General features: G+C 40.5%; 1 protein-coding gene across 2 annotated transcripts in view; it reads right to left on the bottom strand.

Annotated features, from left to right (window-relative positions):
* STRBP (spermatid perinuclear RNA binding protein) overlaps positions 1-13,998 on the bottom strand; it is a 142,039-nt gene extending 128,041 nt beyond the window's left edge. Inside the window, exon 1 of one of the 2 annotated variants that reach the window (XM_020967545.2) lies at positions 13,811-13,998. The gene's annotated coding sequence lies outside the window, so the exon portion shown is untranslated. The remainder of the gene's footprint in view (positions 1-13,810) is intronic. The other variant, XM_020967544.2, reaches the window with a different exon arrangement.
* Between the last annotated feature and the right edge of the window lie 4,682 nt (positions 13,999-18,680).

Here is an 18,680-nt window from a genome sequence, read left to right as displayed (position 1 = left end):
GGAGAAGAAAGGGAAGGAAAAGAGAAGGATAGGAGGGAGGGGAAGGGGAAGAAAAGGAAGCAAGGAGGGAAAGGAAAATCCTCTATTCCATTAAAGATCTGTTTTTTCCCCCTGGAGGGCTATAATGCAAAATAAGTTCTTCATTTGAAAGATTTTGGTTTTGCCTTTTGAAATACTGTATTCCAAGGTCTCTCACTGACTGCAGAAGCTTCCAGGGCTTGTGTGGTACTGATTATGGCTCTTTGATACTTGAAGTCCTACCTTCTGGATTCTTGCAGTATTTTTCCTGTGACATGGAAGCTCAAGATTTTAGTTATAACATTTCTCAGACTTCTTCTTTTCAGGTTCCTTTTGGTAGGTCAGCGGTATCAAACTCAAGTAGAAATGAAGGCCACTAATCCATACATAAGGATCCCTTAGGGCCACCTATTGACTTAGTTTTTAAAATACAATACTATCTATGTTTTATTATACTTTTATCTATTATGCTAAATATTTCCCAATTATATTTTAATCTGGTTCAGACTGCACTTGAGAGTATTGTGGGACACATGTGGCCTATGGACCATGATACCTCTGCAGTTGGTTAATCTGTGGATTCTATCTTATCTTCACTTTGCCTTCTAGTTTTAACAGATGTGAGCAGTTTTCGTTTATGATTTCTTAACATAAAAGATTCAAATTTTTTTATGATCTTAAGTTTTCAGTGACTCCGATTCTTAAAGTTATCTCTTCCTGATCTGTTTTCTAGATCAAATATTTTTGCTACCATATCTCTTCCACTATTTTTTTTCAAACTTTTAACATTCTTTTCATTGATTTGTTTGTTCTAGTCTAGTTTTTCATGGATTCTGTTAGTTGGGGAATTTGTTCTTTCCATTTATTTTATTTTCAATTCTCTTCTCCAGAGTTTGTTTGTTTTAATTGCTGGCTTTATTTTTTTTCTATGTATTCAAATGCAATCCTTGTGGAAAATATGCTTTTTTCCCTTTTAGTTCCTGCTTACAAGTCACAAGAGAGTTACCCTCTCCTTGTACTGGGGCATCTATAGATCTGCAATAACTTTTTTTTTTTTAACTGATTGGTGTAGTTCCCTGGCTCACCTGGATTCTTATTCTGACCTCTACCTCCTAATGTTAGGGCCTGCCTTCTTGTATCTTTGAGGTTAGGAGCATTGGATCTTCATGGATCTTTCACCTCAGAAAACAGTTTTGGAAACTAAGAAGTCCTGGATGTCTAGGCTGTTCCAATCTGAACGTTACCACACCTGCGCCGATTCCTGTTGTTCCCTCCCCACTCCGGAGCCTTCTGACCTCCCTGGGGCTTTCTCAGGAGAGTCCTCCTGTAATACTGCCTCCCAGCAGAGAACCTTGCAGGATATATGTATCTCTGGTCTAGTGGAAGGCTGCAGACTTGAATGACAGCACTGACACTATTCTACTGTCTGCTCCCTTTCTTTTTGCACATGGGCTTCTGAATGACTTTTTGAAGTTTTGGGATAGAAGTCACCTCCATGTCTTTGCTCATACTGTCCCTATGACAGGAATGTTTTCTCTCCTTTTCTTTACCTATTGAATTCACTACTAATCTTCTAAAGTCCAACTCATACCAGACCTTCTCTATAAAGCCTTCAGTGACCTCTAAAATTAGTAATGACTCCCAGACATGTTTTGTACCTATGCGATGCACTTTTGCATATGGGTACAAATCTATGATTTCACCAATGCAGCGAACTCCCAATGAGGAAGCTACCTATACCAATGCAAAGCAGCAACTATTCTACAACTTACCATCTTAGAGAATTGCCCGGAGCACTGAAGGATTAAGTGACTTGCCCATGAATCCAGGTCTTTATAACTCCCAGGCCAGTTCTGTATTCACTACCCAATACTGCTTCATCACCTCTCACTCCCATCCCCATCCCCCGCACTGTAAGGTGCTAGGCAACATGGCACACTAGAAAAGACAACTGGACAGGCTGGGTTTACATGACTGATACTTATTAGCTGCATAAGCACTCATAATCATCTCACTTCTTAACTTACCTATCTGTAAGATGTAAATAATACCTATAGTATCAACAACAGAACTATAAAGATTAAATGAGATAAGACAAATCTTAAAGCATTATTAAAATGTTAGGTATCATCAATAAAAGGACTATATATACACCTTACATAAACTTTATATTTCTTCCAGTGCTTAGCACAATCATGTGCACAAAGGACTCAAATATTTGTTGAAAGGAACAGGGAGATAAGTAACCTATGGTACATGGGATAAACTAAAGATTCATTGTAGCCCAAGCTGCAGAGAAGGTGTTTATACATGTTTGCAGGGGGGCCAGTTGCCCTCTCTGGTCCATTCTGCTTTCCCTGGGACACCTCAATTTTGGAAAAGTTTAAAAGAACATTATTCCGTCTGGCCTGTCCCTGGGCTCACATCTGTTCTTGAACTTGTTTATGATAATGATGATTCACATTTCTATAGCATGTGATGCTTTATAAAGCACTTTCCTCACAAGTAAATACAAAGCAAGTAGTACAAAATTTTATTACCCACACTCTCTAGATGAGGAAACATTTTCAACCATTACAAGGGCATGGAGCATGACTTCATCTGGGTCCTCATCACTGATCAACAATTATTTTACCATCTCAAGTACTGTATTTCATCAGATGAGAGACTCCTTCACTGAGAATTTGCACCCTTGATCCCCCACAATCATTCCTTCTAATTTTCAATATCTCTATAAATACTGGTTTATTTCCTGCTGCCTACAAACCACCCAGGTATCCTTCATACGTAAAAACATTTTACTTGGCCCTTTTATCTCCTCAAATAATCATCCTAAATCTCCTTTTTCAAAGCCAAATTCCTAGAAAAAGCTATCCACTCTCCTTGCTTCCACTTATTCTCTTTCTTACTTCTAAACTACTTGCAATCTACCATTACATCTTATTACTTGAATGAAACAGCTCTCTCCAAATTTACCACTGATCTTTTTAACTGCCAAATCCCACTACCTTTTCAACATTCACCCTTCTTGACATCTCTACAGCATTTGACAGTTTGACTACCCTTATCCTCCAAGATACACTCTCCTCTAGGAAACTCTCTTCTAAGTTTTCACGATACTGTTCTCTTTATTCTCCTCCTGCCTATGTGCCTGCTCCTTTTCAGTCTCCGTTGCTTGATACTGCAGCCCCTAACTCCGAGTGTATCCCAAGATTCTACCCTGGGCTCTCTTCTCTGTTAAGAACAAGGGATTCTTACTTGTCATGTACAGCTTGGGGGGGGGGGATGTCTGTCTGACAGACCCCCTTTTGCCAATTTAGTGGACCCTATGGCCCCTTTCTCAGAATAAGGTTTTTAAATGCATAAATAAAATGCATAGGATTACAAAGCAAACATTTAAATACATTTATTAAAATATTTTTAAAAAACAAATTCATGACTGATACAAAGCAAGCAGAACCAGAACAATTCATACAATAAAAACAATAGATAAACAACTCTGAAAGACTTACAATATAATACTTATCAATATAATGACCAATTATAATCCCAAAGGATTCATGCTGAAACATATTATCCAGACAGAGAGCTGATGGATTCCAGTCCAGAATGAAGTGTATTTTCAGGGTGGTGAGGGGAGGGAGTAAGACAACGTGGGAATGTGATTGGCATGGCAATATACACAGGTTCGGTTTTTCTTGCCTTCTCAAGGGGTGGAAGATGGGAAGCAGGGAGGGAGAATTCAGAATTGAAAAAAACTTTTTAAAAAGTTCACAGACGCAGGGAAACTACATGACACAGTGGATAAAGCACCAGTCCTGGAGTCAAGAGGACCAGAGTTCAAATCCAGACTCACAAGTCTGGGCAAGTCACTTAATCCCAATTGCCTCTTAAAAAAATTAAATAAATAAAATAAAGTTCGCAGACCCTAGGTTAAGAAATTTTGCTTCATATTCTTTCTTAATGACCTCATCAATTCTCAGGAGTTCAATTATCATCTCTACACAGGTCCCTAATCTTTCCCCTAAGCTCCAGGCCTACATCACCAACTGTCTATTGAACATTTCCAAGTGGATCTTCCACAGGTATCTCAAACTTAACATGTCTAAAACAGAATTCAACTTCCCCTTGTCCCCAAACTTATCTATTTCTCTTGTGGGAACCACCATCTTTCTAGTTACCTGGCTTCACAATCCTATCATATTCAACTCTTTTCTTTCTCTTGTCCCCCTGCCTAGGTGCCAAATCTCATTTAATTCTATCTCCACAATTTACCTCACCTATCCCCTTCTCTCAGCTCACACTACCCTCATCCTTCTTGGCCTCTGTTTCCAAGCTCTCCCCTCTCCAATCCCTCCTCCACAAAGTTGCCAAAGTGATATATTAAAAACACAGATCTTACTATAATCACTCCCTTTCTCAATAAACTCTAGTACCCCCTACTGCCTCAGAATCAAATAGAAACTTCTTTGTTTGGCATTTAAAGCCCTTCACAACCTGGCTCCAACTTACTTTTCATTTTCCAAGACTATATAGTTACTTCCCTTCCTGCATTCTATCATGTAATCCAACCAATCTGATTTACTTACTGTTCCTTCCACATACTATTATACCTCCCACACTATCTGATAATGTACATGACTGTGGCCTCTTTATAGTCCCCTATGACTGCAATATACTCCCTCCTTGCCTCTACTTCTCGGAATCCCTAAATTCCTTCAAAATTCACCTCAAATATCATTTCTTATGTGGTTTTCCTGATGACTCAAGTTGCTAATGTCTTGCCCCTAAAAATTACCTCATATTTATTATTTATATAGTTTGAAGATACTTATATTTGTAAATGTTTGTTCTGATAAGTAAGCTCCTCGGAAGCAGGAGCTATTTGATTTTTCTCTTTGCATCCCCAATGCCTAACATAGTGCTTCACACACAGTAAGAGTTTAGTAAATTCTTGCTGAATGACTGTAAAGCTATCCCATAGTAACTCCCTCAACTGCCATTCTCATAACCCAGTTAACCAACTCCCACTACCTCCTGAAAAAGAGAAGGGAAGTACCTATACAAAGCAGCTGCTTAATATTTTTTAAATGATTAAGTGAATTGTCCAAAGTCACATAGCTGGTAGAATAGAAGAGCTGGTACTTAAACAAAGAAGCCTCTAACTGCAAATCAGGTATTCTCTCCTTTGAAGAATCAGCAACTTAGCACAACACTTCAGATAAGTTTTCTCTGAAAGGCTGCTAACACCTGTTCCTTGTATCTCAGTTTCTCCATAAGTAAAAAAGTATAGGAGCATATGATTTATCTCATATGGATGTCATAAACAATATGTAACAGATCTGTAAACTCTGAACTTCTGGATTAAAGAACATCATAAACAAAAAGCTAATAATGGAATTCAGAAGCCAGCATCATATCTATTTCCCACAAAAAATAACTGCGGGGTAGAAAGGAAGGAAGGCAATTGGGATGAAGTGACTTGCCCAGGGTCACACAGCTAGTGTTTGAGGTCAAATTTGAACTCAGGTCCTCCTGACTCCGGGGCCAGTGCTCTATCCACTGGGCCACCTAGCTTCCCTTCACAAAAAATTTATTAAGGAACTATCTGATACTATGCACGATGCTACAGAATAAAAAAAGGAAAACCTCTATGGTTGCTGTTGTTACAGAATCTAGAATAACTCTCTTATTCATTCAACCACTACTGAAGTATCTATTTTATATCAAAAACTGTGGTAGGTCCTGGAGGAGAAAAAAGATAATACGTAGTTTTTGCCTTCACGAAGTTTATAATCCCACAGAAGATACAACATAAAAAGGCACAAACATACCACGGAGGGGAAAAACTGTAGTGCAGAAAAGAAAGTAAATGTGTTGAGGGTACAAAGTACTGTGAAGGTTAAAGGAAAGTAACCTCATTGGGGAAGAAAGGGAAAGGTAAGAAATCAAAGAAGGCTTGGTGGAGAAGATGATGCTTGAGCTAGGCCTTGAAGAATGGACAAATTTCAATAATCAGAGATGGATGAGATGCACATGAGGCATGTGAAAGAGTGCTAACAAAGCTGAAGCAGAACTGCATAGGAGAAGGAATTGGAAGTCATCTAGTTTGGGCATCAAGGTTATGGTAGATAAAAGTGGAAATACACTGACTGCAGCAGACAAAATAAGGAAGGCCTTGAATATCATTTTAAGGAGTTTGGACTTTATCATAAAGACAACAGAAAGCCATTGAATGCTTCTGTGGACAAAAATGTCAGGATCAGAAGTATGCATAATATCACATTTCCATATAGGTTTTTAAGATATACAAAGTTTCCTCCCAGCTATCCTATAAGGTAAGTAACACAAGTTATCCCTATTTTATAAATAACTAAGACTCAAAGTTAAATGACTTTCAAGGTCATACACCTAAGTAAGCATGAAAGGCTGATGTCTAGCACAAAAACAGACCTATCACAACAGAATAATAAGGCCAAAAAAGTGGAAATGACTTGCACATGGTCATATAACAAATGATTGGCAGGGCCACAACTTGAACTCAGGCCTTCTGGTTCCTAAATGCTGTGCTCTTTCCACATATCACACAACCTCATGAAGTTGTAATACAGCTTGTCATGTAACCAGGAAGAAAATAGATTACTATGCATAATGTTGGGTGAGTTCCATGTTCATTTGTAACTAAACAGAAAAGTGAAAGAAGCACCTATATTTCCCCTTTCACAAAGTACCTCCTCTCATTCCTTTTTAATTTAATAAATCCAAGAATAGTCATTTACAGCAAGGTTGATAGTAACTCAAAATAAAATAACATTAGCAATACAAGTGATAGTCTTTGTACTCACATCAAATACCAATAGAAATAAGCAATGCTCCTACACTTTACAGAGTAAATATTTATTGACTGCCTACTATGTGCAAAAACTGTGTATCTACATGGCTCATAGATGATGGAAGGGAGTGAAGGGAAAGGGAGTTACAGAATATTAGTTATTTCCCACATATTCCATTTAAATACCTGTTCTATGATAAAACTATATTTATTATCATTTATTAAATCATAAATTTAGAGCTGGAAGGGGCCCCAGAGGTCATCTAATGCTGCCTCATTTTACAGAGGAAGAAAAAGGCAGAAGACATTTATTCTAATTCTGACTGCCATTAATTAGGTATGTGACCTTGGACAAGTCACTTCAAGTCTCCAGACCTCAATTTGTCCTTATTTAAAATGAAAAGGGTCAGACTAGATAAGGAGTTTGTTAGCCTTGGGATCCATGAACTTGTTTTGAAACACTGTGATATATGTATTTCAATAACTGGTTTCCTTTATAAGCTTATGTATTTTATTATACACATGAAAAAACATGCTAAGAATGGTTCGATGATTTCACCAGACTGTCAGAGGTCTATGACACAAAAAAGGTTAAAAAGCCCTGGATTAGGTGAACCCTAATCTACTCACTTTAGCTCCAATGTTCAACATTCTATTTCGTGTTCTAAAACTATAACATTCCATGATTCTAGGACACAATGACAGCAGACAGAAAAAAAAAATACATAGCAACTAAACATCTTCCAAAATTATATGTATCCTTCCTTCTCCACTGACTTTAGGACAGTGGTTACCTGCACTGAAATGGTTAAATTCATTTCAATGAATAAAAGCTGAGCAGGCCAATGGGAGGTTATGAAAAGCCCTGGCACCTGGAATATACTGCAGATGAGCAAAAAAACTGCAGGTGCAGAGCAGTAAAGAGCTACACCTTAGCAGTGACCTAGAAATGCCAGGGGATTTATTACACAACCTGCTGCAGAATTCTCACTTTTCAAATGGAAATGAGCCATGAAGTCACACAATTCAAAAGGGCTGTGATTTTATTATTGAGACAAACAATTGTACCCATTTGACTTCTACTGAAGATGAATAAACTAATGAATGCAATATTTCTGATAAAGTTGTACTATGTCATGTTAAATGTAACCAGGAAACTAAACACCTGGATCCCTAGGTTACATGTCAAATAGGGTTACACTTAAAGAACACCATCATATAGTAGAAAGAACACCAGACAAGGACACCAACTACATTTACTTAATTTGCTGTGTGACCTTGAGAAAGGCATTTCCTCTCTATGTACCCGAGCCTCCTCCATTCTATAAAATGAAGTGGATGGACAAGACAATTTTAGAATTCTCTTCCACTTCTAACATTCTATGTTCTCAAGTCCTTTCCGAGTCTGATATCCCAGGATTGTATAACCCTGAATGATTCTATAACCTTGAAAGCAAGAAATATTCAAATTAGGTATAGATGAGATCAATTCATCTAGTCAACTTATTATTTAAGTAGAGGAACTTATATTAAAGACTTACATATCCTCCAATTTCAAACCAATATTTGATTTTATCACTATTAATCTGGTCTCATTATTTCATTCTTTCAATTTTAATTGCCATATAGATTTAACTAACATCTCAATAAACAGTTTCCTAAAATTAGATTAGACTATGAAGTTTTATAATTACCTATTCGGGAATAGCTTTTCTACAGCTGAACAGATTCTGAAAAAAAAAAACAACCAATCTTCCAATAAAAAAAACTATGTGAAAACAAATAAAAATGAGGTAAAATGCAAAAGACACCTCAATTGTTCCACAAACTAGTGAACCCTCTCAGTCAGCAGAAAGAGAAATTACGAAGGAAGCTCAATGTCACAACCCTCTGGTGAAATAAATTAATGACTAATAAAGCAATTTACTATTTACATTTTGCCACGTCAATCATAACCAGCATTTGGAGGCTTTTCAAAACTAAACTACCACACACACACACACACACACACACAATTTTAAAATCATTCCCTCAGAAAGAGTTATGAATTATCAATGGGACTAGAAATCATGCAGCAGCATCTCAATAAACAGCAATATGGTACAGGAGAGATAAGCAGTGGACTGGAGAGACCCGAGTTCTCCTCTTGGATCTGTAACTAACTTTCCAGGTGACCTTGGGGAAAATCATTTGACCTCCCAGGGCCTCAGTCCCTTTACCTGTAAAAGAAGGGGGACCAGAGTAGATGAATTCTGAAATTCCTTCTAGCACTAACATTCTATATTTTGACTTTCTATTGTATAAGGTCCTTTCCAGCTCACTCTTTGATTGTAGGAATACAGAAATTAACTTTTAAAAAAAATGAAAAAGCATTCAAATCAAATGCACTTGCTTTGAGGGAATGTCATTTTTCTTTTCAAGTTATTCAAAAAGACAATGAAAATTCAATTTTGATTACTTACAAAACTTATTGCAAAGGGGCATTATCTTTTTTTATTATCCAGGCGTTTAGCAGCCCAAACTGACTTATGTTAGTTTCTGTGGAAACAAGCTTCAGCAACAGCCAGCAAATATATGTCCCTCATAAGCAATTATGAATGAGGAATCCAGACCAGCCTAGCACCCAGCAACAGAATACTGCATATATGAGACAGCTATATGTCCTATACAGCAAAGGAGACAGCCTCATTTTTTAGAGTAACTACAATTCAAAGAAAGAGAATTTCTCCCTCATCCAGTGTACCCACTACACACTGAACATCCAAATGGCACAGTACAGAAAGCATTAACTACTTTTTAATTCTGCAGAAAGGGGTGGGATGGATGGGAAAGGACAGAAGGAAATAACGTTTATGACCAGTATTTACTTAGCTCTATTCTTCCAAAGGACTCAAACTTACTTAATATAAACCATCTCAATTCCCTTGAGATAGAGAAGGATCAGGTTTCTGTAGAAGAAAGGAGTATAAAGAGATTAAGTGTCTCATCCAGCAAGTCACTGGGAAAATAGAAACTGGAACCCAGTTATGTAGACTCCCAAGTCTTAAGTATTCAGGAGCTAGTCTGAGTTCAGAGGTTCATAAATTTGGAATATTTCGAAGAATCCAGAAATGACTGTTCTAAGCCTAGCACTTCATAAGGTTCTGAAGTATAACAAGTATGCTAAAATTGTACTAGTATCTACAGAGTACTAGACCTATTTCCTATGCATTAAAATAGAAGTGTTGGGGGCAGCTAGGTGGCACATTGGATAGAGCTCCAGCCTTGGAATCAGGAGAATTTGAATCCTGCCTCAGACACTTGACACTTACTAGTTGTGTGACCCTGGGCAAGTCACTTAACTCTGACTACCTCACCAAAAAAAAAAACAAAAACAAAAAAAAGTGTTGAACAGGTAGACAATTTCTAACATCCCTCTCCCAGTTCTAACATTCTATGTTCTAAGGTCATTTTTTTTCCAACTCTAACAATCAGTTTGAGTCTCTTCTGCCCTAGATCACCCAAATGGCCTCACACAAAAAATGGGAAATGCAAAAGAAAAAATTAGCAATGCTGATAGGAATTTTCAAAGGTTATCCCCATTCTTCTTGTCCAAAACCACTCAAATCACTGTCAAAGAATTAAGGTCAAATATGATTGGTTAATCTCAGTATTCCATAGGCTTATCACACCTCAACAAAGCTTCCAGTAGGTGTCACAGTATGTATAGCTGAAATCTGTGGCAAATCACATCCTCAAAAACTCTTCCCCCTTTTAAAGAGAACTTGGGATATATGCATTCTCTTAGTTTGCTAGTTCATGATCTGGATTTTTAAAAATGGATTAGGCAAAAGATAGTTTATTCTAATAGAATAATAAATTCAAAATGTGCACATTTACAAATTCAAATTATTTTAAGCTTAGCCTCTATCCATTTAACCTGCCTCTGTTTATAGTTAAAATTCAGTCAAAGGAGAGACCTTCATAAGAATATTCTTAACTAAAAATGTCCAGACATTTTCTAAATTGTCAAAAGTTGGAACAATTGTGTAGAAAGTTCACAAGTTAGTCTTTTGTTTTAAAATCACACAAGGGATATTTCACTTTACATGAAGTCAGAGAAGCAATACCATTTCTGATGAATGTTATCAAAATGTCTAAATAGTCTAAATTTAGGGACACTGAATAGGGCCACCTTTCACTGGCCTATTAGTCAAAGCAAGTTCCCTTGATCCTTCCAAATCCCAAAGAATGCAACACTAGCCACAGAACACAGAGTGGGAATGACACTAAAATGTCTGTTCTCAAACCCCTAATAGTTATTTCCCCACGAGTTTGGCAGGCTAGTGGAACAATGCCTGCACCAGCCACAGAACCTGCTCTCTTCAACAGCAATAAAGCTAGCTGCCCAGGAAGAAGCCAAGCCGGCCCAGCAGGATGCCAGAGAATAGACCCAAAAAGGCTCAAAAAGCAAAATAAATTCCTGCAGACCTATCTTCTCCCCATGAGGCCTCAGAGAGCAGGCCTACAAAACTGGAACAGACCAAGTACTCCACCCCAATGACTAGGTCACCAGGATATCTATCTTCTACCTAAAAACTAACCTCAATTAACCAGAACACCACAATATTTGCAGAATCTCCACAGAAAGCCTCCAGTCATTGTCATATTTGAAGGCCCAGAGCCATAATGGATACTTGAAAATAAAAGAACAAAATGAAAAAGTGCAATAACTTGAACTTTTTTAATTGAACAATGCTTTACTGGGCTTTTGTGTCCAAAAGCACAAAAGCAAAACAGTTTTCAGGCAGCCACAATTCATATACACAGTCAAAAGAGTTCTTTACATGCTAAATTAGAAAGACGGCATGATGCAGTGGAAGAGTACTGAATATGGACCTGGGAAGACTTGGGTTACAACCTCAATTCTGCCAATGACTACTTATGAGACCCTGAGCAAGTCACCTCCACGAAGTGATTGGAATGGAGGACACCTAAGTACCCTCCAAGTTCTAAGATTCTATGACTCTTATGAAATTTAAGGGTCCCTTTAAGCTTGAGGCCCAGACCTGGCTCTCCAGTTTAAGATGACCTCTAACTGGCTCTAAGTGTATGGCCTATCACCAGGAGACAGTATCTTCCTGTTTTCTGTTGCCCTCTAGCTACACCTTACCTGGGAAGTTTGAGCATTCATGTATCTTCCAGTCCAAGATCCTTGGCATTCAAGTTCAGGACTTTTAGCCCCAAGAATCATAAACCTAACAGTGCAGAGGGTTGTCCCACCATCTCAAAGCCTTCCCCCAACCCTCCCTTCCATGATTCCTCTAATCTTGCAGTTTTGCACTTAGGTACGACTTAAACTCCAATCTGACACCCCTGTAAGATAGTTCAAGTATTATTTTTCAGAATTTTCTAGGTAAGTACAGAGATTCAGAAAGCTCAAGTAACCTCATGCTGTTCACATGGCTAGTAAGTATCAAAGCTTAAAATAAATCTAACATAAAGATTACCAGAAGCTGCTTATCATTTACCACCTCCCCATTCATTCTAAGGGTTATAGAACCGTGTCCAGCCAACCTCCACTGCCCTAGAAACCAATGCTTTTGCATCTTGGGAGATATGCCCTTCAACTTTTCATTATCATGAATAGTGGAATCTTGTCTCCAAGATAACAGCTCTACGCTGACCTCATATCCATAAGTCTAATCAATTTTCCACAACCCTAGCACCCTACCATCCTTTCACTTTCTTCTCTAACCAGAAACCCTATTTTTACCTCTAATCACCTAACTTAGGCCCTTTCTGATATCTTCTTCAAACTCCAACAATCATGCCCTTACATTCTTGTTCTATTCCTAACCCACACTCAAGAATTCTGCATCACTTCCATCTCTTCCCCTCTACCTATTCCCCATTACTGTAAACTACCCTCTATTAACCCTCTCTCCCTCATACACAAACATATCCTTGCCCCACCTACCAGGTAAGTTACAGTCTATCTTCACTATCCCTGCCTTACCCAGAGGATGCTTTGCGGTGCTTCACCTTACCAAAAAAACCCTCCTCCCTACCCCTCCCCATCACCCAAGTCTTCCTCCTTAGAATAACGATCAGAAATCACTTACTATTTCCCTTTGGGTGCCATTGCACACCTCTCCCCACTTTAACCCCGTAGGTCCCACAACTCACTATTCTGATCCTTCCTGCCTCTCTTCCGTTCACTATACCCACCCCACTGCCTCCCTCTCCCTATTCTTGACCCCCCCAATACTTTCATTTTATCTTCGGCCTCCACCCTCTCACCCCATCCTAGAGCCCCCCACTCTTCCCCATCGTCGAACCCCCTCCCTCCATCCTATCCTCGAGCCTCATCTCTCTACCCCATCTTCTAGGCCCCCACTCCCACTCACTCCCATCCTCGACCCTCCCATCACCCTCTCCCCATCCTCGACCTTCCCACCATCCTCTCCCCATCCTGGAAGCTCCCCACCCTCTCTCCATTTTCGAGTCCCCCCTTCACTCCCTCCCCACCTTCCCTCGACCACCCCCCCCCTACACACACACACACGTCTCCATCCTCGATCACCAGCCTCTCCCCTTCCCGGATCTGGTCGGAATGAGCGCGGGCTCTCTCTCCCATACATAACCCATGCTTCATCTTCGTCCTCTTCCCCCTCCCCCTCCCCCTCCAAAGGTGAATGTACAGTCCTGCCCTTGCCGTTCCCGGGACGCGGCGGCGGCGGCGGATACAAAGCCCGCCCATCCTCCCCGCCGGGGCCGGGCCCGGGAGAGGTGGAGGGAGGCGCTAGGATCCCTCCCCCAGCTCCAAGGTCCCCGGGGCTCCCCGCGGCCGCGGCTGCTGCTGCTAAGGACACACACAATAAACAATGCAGAGCAGCGCTCGGCCGGCTCCCAACCGCCACAACGGCCGCAGTCAACCGCCCCCAACCGCCGACTGCCCGCCCGCCCTCTGACGCCTACCCGAGCCGGCGCCCAGTTCCCGCTGCCGGGCCCAACCCCGGGCTCCCTCTGGGCTCCCCGCACCACCACCGCCGCCGCCGCCGCCGCCTCCTCAGCTCCGGCTCCTCGGTCTAGCGGCGGCGGCTCCGGCTCCTACTGCTGCTGCTGCTGCCGCGGCTGCTCTGGCGGCGAGCGGGGCTTCGGCGGCGAGCACGTGACCTCTCTGGGTCCCCTCATTGGTGGGCCCGGGGAAGGGGCGGGCCCCGCCGCCGCTGAGGAACGGAAGCCCGCCCCTCGCTCTCGTCTCGCCCCCCTTCCTTTCCTTCTCTGTCTTTCCCCCTCCTGCCCGTTGTGCCGCACCTGAGAGCCTGAGCCAGCGCCGGCCGCCGCTTGCGCCAACTACGCACCTGGGGCGCGCTAGTGCGCACGCGTGGGAACTGCCGACTCGGCCGACCGCACCTGCCTGGGCCGGAACGAAAGAAACCCTATCCCTGCTTCCCTCTGGCCCCTCCCCTTCCTTCGCTCCCCACGTTCCCAGGGCTACACCTGAGCCCTGCTGCGCCATTGTCGGAGCTAGGGACCTCGGAGCGCGCGCGAGCTGCGTGCTTGGGACGCGGAAACGCTGACGCTTCCCGGAGGAGGCGGAGGCGACGGATTCCTTACCTAGGAGCCGTTCTGGCCCCAGTTACCCGCTGGGGCTCGCTCCCTGCGGTGCCCGTTGGAAGCTGTTTCCAGGCAAAAGGAGATAGTGGCGACCAGGAGAGGGAGGGAGAGCTTAAAATACTGGGGGTCGGGGAGTGAGGGGGTGTTGGCCTTTTATAAAATGACCGGCTTCACTGCTGGAAGGCAGCAAGGTGCATTAAAAAGAGCACTAGATTTGGAGTCCGAGGTCTCAGGTTCGAGTCCCCGCCCTGCTATTTACCATATATGACCTTGGCGGAGGGCATTTCGCTCTCCAGCGTCTGTAAAATGTGAATTCGACTAGAGCCCTTTCTATCCTACCTAAAGCTTCTATAAATGCTTATTCGGTTTGTTTAAATGACCCTAGGTGCTCTTTGACAAGTGCAATGGACCTGAGTCCTTCCACTTAATATCCTGTAACCTTGGCAAATCTGTTCACTCCTCTAGGTTTCAATTTCCTCTTCAGCCCAGTGAGGGAGGAAGTGGACTTAGAGGGGCTCTAAGTCTCATCTCTGAAATTTTGTGATAATTTGAAATCATTTAGTCAAATCCTATCATTTTACAGAAGAAACCGGAACTGGAGAAATGAATGAATGGTTTTGATTTTGGGGGTGGGGGGGTGGGGCGGGGTATCGAATGCTTAATACGTGCCAGGCCAAGTGCCCAGCACTTCGGGGGATGAGAACAGTCTCTGCCCTCAAGAAGCTTACATTCTAATTGGGTAGGATAAATAAGATGATTTGTCCAAGGTCACGCATTGATTTAGTGACTCATTCTTGGTGAGAACCTTGGAGAATAAGCCCCTGTCACTCTTGTCAGCAAATACTAAAACATATGCATTCTCACCTCTTGTTACCCTTCACCTTACATGAATATTATGCCTTACCGCAATTGTTATAGAACCTTAGAGCTGGGAAGGCTGTGAGACAAAGTGAGGCTCAGAGAACCTTGCCCAAAGTCACACAAGTCATAGAATCATAAATTTAGGGCTAAAAAGGATCTCAGAGATCAATTAGCCCAGCCCCCTCATCTGTAAAAGATGAGAAAATTAGTCTTACCGAGGTTGACTTGACCAAGGGGAGAAGGGAACAAGCATTTATTAAGTGCTACGATGTGCCCATGCACTATGCTAAGTGCTCTACAAATATTTCATTTGGTCCTCACCATAATCTGGAAAGTAAGAGTTATTTTTATTATCCTCATTTTACAATTGAGGAAACTGAGGCAAACAGCAGTTAAGTGACACAGCTAATAAATGTCTGAGGCCAGATTTGATCTCAGATACTCTGGACTCTAGCTGCCCCTAAGGTCATACAGGTAAGTAAGTGGAAGAGCTAAGATTTGAATCCAGATTATCTTCTGATTCCAAATCCAGTTCTCTTTCAAATATACCTTATCCATAACCCTCCCTTTTCTTGAGATCTCTGTGCCTCTAGTTACCTTTTATGTATTATCCTGTCTCCCTAACCAGAAGCTGCTGGAGAATAGATCTGGCCAGTTTAGTAAATAGAATCAAAAGTTCTAGTCTGGTATCTCTGTCAATTCAATTCAAGTCAACAAATATTTATTAAATTCTTATTTGGGGGATGGGATCAGATCCACTACAATTTCTGCCTTCAAGGCACTACATTTTCTCTCAGTTACAAAGCTAATGAGTGGGGGAGGAGCCCAGTGCTGGTACATTTTGGACAAGTACCAAGCAAGCCTTTATTAAGTGCCTACTGTGTATGTGGAATTCCTTTTTGTACCTTTGGATTGACAAACTAATATAAAAATCACTCCCAAAATAAGTTGACTTGGAGTTGACCCAGAATGCTTTCACCACTGACTTAGAATTCAATGCTCAACTCAAATGCTTCTTCCTACATGAGACCTTTCCTGATTCCAGAGTAGTTAAATGTTCTCCCTTTCTCCCCACTATACTCCTCCCCCCAAAAAATTATTTTGTATTTTTATTGCCCAATCTGTGATTTCAATAGTATGAGGAATTTCTGGTAAGGAAATTCCCTCTACCAACACAGATTGACATCTGTACTGCATTTTATAGTCTTAAACCACAGAGGTTAAGTGATTTACTCAGCATAGAGCCAATATGCAAAATGCAAGACTTGCAGCCTGGGGTTCCTGACTCTAAAGAAAACTTTCTATCTACAAGGCCAGCTCTCCATCCACTACACCATGTAGCCTCTATACTTGGCATGTATTTTGTATAAATTTTGTATGAATTCATCTATGTATTCTTGTTTCCCCCCAATAGAATGTATGCTCTAGAAGCGCAGAGATTGTCTTGTTTTGTCTTTATATCCCCAGTACCTAACATAATGGCCGGCACATTATAGATGCATAAAAATGTTGATTTGAATTGAATTGTTGAAAGTGGAAAGCTGGGGAGTTGATTTATATTTGGGCTGTGGACAAAAAGCCTTATACAGATAAATCAGCTTTCTTCATTGTTCACATCTTTGTCAAACTTGTTATCCAGATGTCCTGAGCCAGTTCTTGGGAACATAGCAGCTTCAAAGCCTATTTTAGACAGAATTGAAGAAAGTTACATGAATACTCTATGGTCTTCTTGCCACCACCACCCTAATACTCCTTTGGGGCCATTGCTGTATAACCTCTGTTTTGAGGAAAATCAGATAGCCGGGGTAAAATGAATGACTTAGAATCATAGAGTCACACAGTCATAGAGTTGAAAGAATGCTTAAAGCAAAATTCAAGAAACATTAAGTGCCTGCTGTGTCCAAGGTACAAGGTACTGTGCCAGGGTCTGGGATACAGAAGTTAAAAACCACAGTCCTCGACTTTAAACTTAACATTTTACTGGGAGATATAGCATGTAAGGAGTAAAAAAAAAAAAAGCAAGATAAAGCAGAAAATAGGAATGACAAGTAAGGAAATCAGGAAAGATTTCCAGTAGGAGGTTATCACCTAAACTAAGTTTTGAAGAAGACTAAGGATTCTAAGATGTGAGCAGGCATTGCAGAAATAGGGGTAGCCTATGCAAAGCATGGAGGTAGAATATAGAATACTGATTTTGGAAAACTGTGAGTAGGATATAATACAGAACACAAATAAAATACATTAAGATTTTACATTAGACCACAGAATATTAGTACATAGAGCACAATGTCTGACCTTAGAGGTCATCTGCTCTGACCTCTCAGTTTGCAGATGAGGAAACACATTGAGAAAGAAAGGAAATTATTTACCCTGAATCACAATGAGTTAGTGACAAAGGTAAGACTAGAACCCAAGATTCTACAATCAATCTAAAATTTTCCTTTCTTTAGTTCTTGAAGTAAAACTGCGTGCTGTTCCACTTATCACAAGAATAATACACTATGACCAGGTAGGATTTATACCAGGAATGCAGGGCTGATTCAATATTAGGAAAGCTATCAGCATAATTGATCATATCAACACAAAAACTAACAGAAACCATATGATCATCTCAATAGATGCAGAAAAAGCTTTTGACAAAATACAGCACCCATTCCTATTAAAAAACCAATGGAGAGCATAGAAATAAATGGAGTGTTCCTTAACATAATAAATAGCATCTACCTAAAACCTTCAGCAAGCATCATATGTAATGGGGAGAAGCCAAAAGCATTTCCAATAAGATCGAGGGTGAAACAGGGATGTCCATTATCACCACTATTGTTCAATATCATACTGGAAATGTTAGCTTTAGCAATAAGAGAAGAAAAAGAAATTGAAGGTACTAGAATAGGCAAAGAAGAAACAAAGCTATCACTCTTTGCAGATGACATGATGATATACTTAGAGAATCCTAGAGAATCAAGTAAAAAACTACTTAAATAATAAACAACTTTAGCAAAGTTGCAGGCTATAAAATAAACCCACATAAATCATCAGCATTTCTATATATTACCAACAAAGCCCAACAGCAAGAGATAGAAAGAGAAATTCCATTTAAACACTGTAGACATTATAAAATATTTAGGAGTCTACCTCCCAAAACAAACCCAGGAACTCTATGAACACAATTACAAAACACTTTTCACACAAATAAAATCAGATCTAAATAATTGGAAAAACATCAGTTGCTCATGGGTAGGCCTAGCTAATATAATAAAAATGACAATCCTACCTAAGCTAATTTACTTATTCAGTGCCATACCAATCAAACTACCAAAAAATTATTTTATAGAGTTAGAAAAAATAATAACAAGATTCATTTGGA

This window comes from Phascolarctos cinereus, unplaced genomic scaffold (assembly GCF_003287225.1).
Source record: "Phascolarctos cinereus isolate Bilbo 61053 unplaced genomic scaffold, phaCin_HiC Scaffold_2;HRSCAF=192, whole genome shotgun sequence".
Classification (NCBI taxonomy): Eukaryota; Metazoa; Chordata; class Mammalia; order Diprotodontia; family Phascolarctidae; genus Phascolarctos; species Phascolarctos cinereus.
Note: the sequence above shows the minus strand (reverse complement) of the source record. Positions and strands in the feature narration are given on the sequence as shown.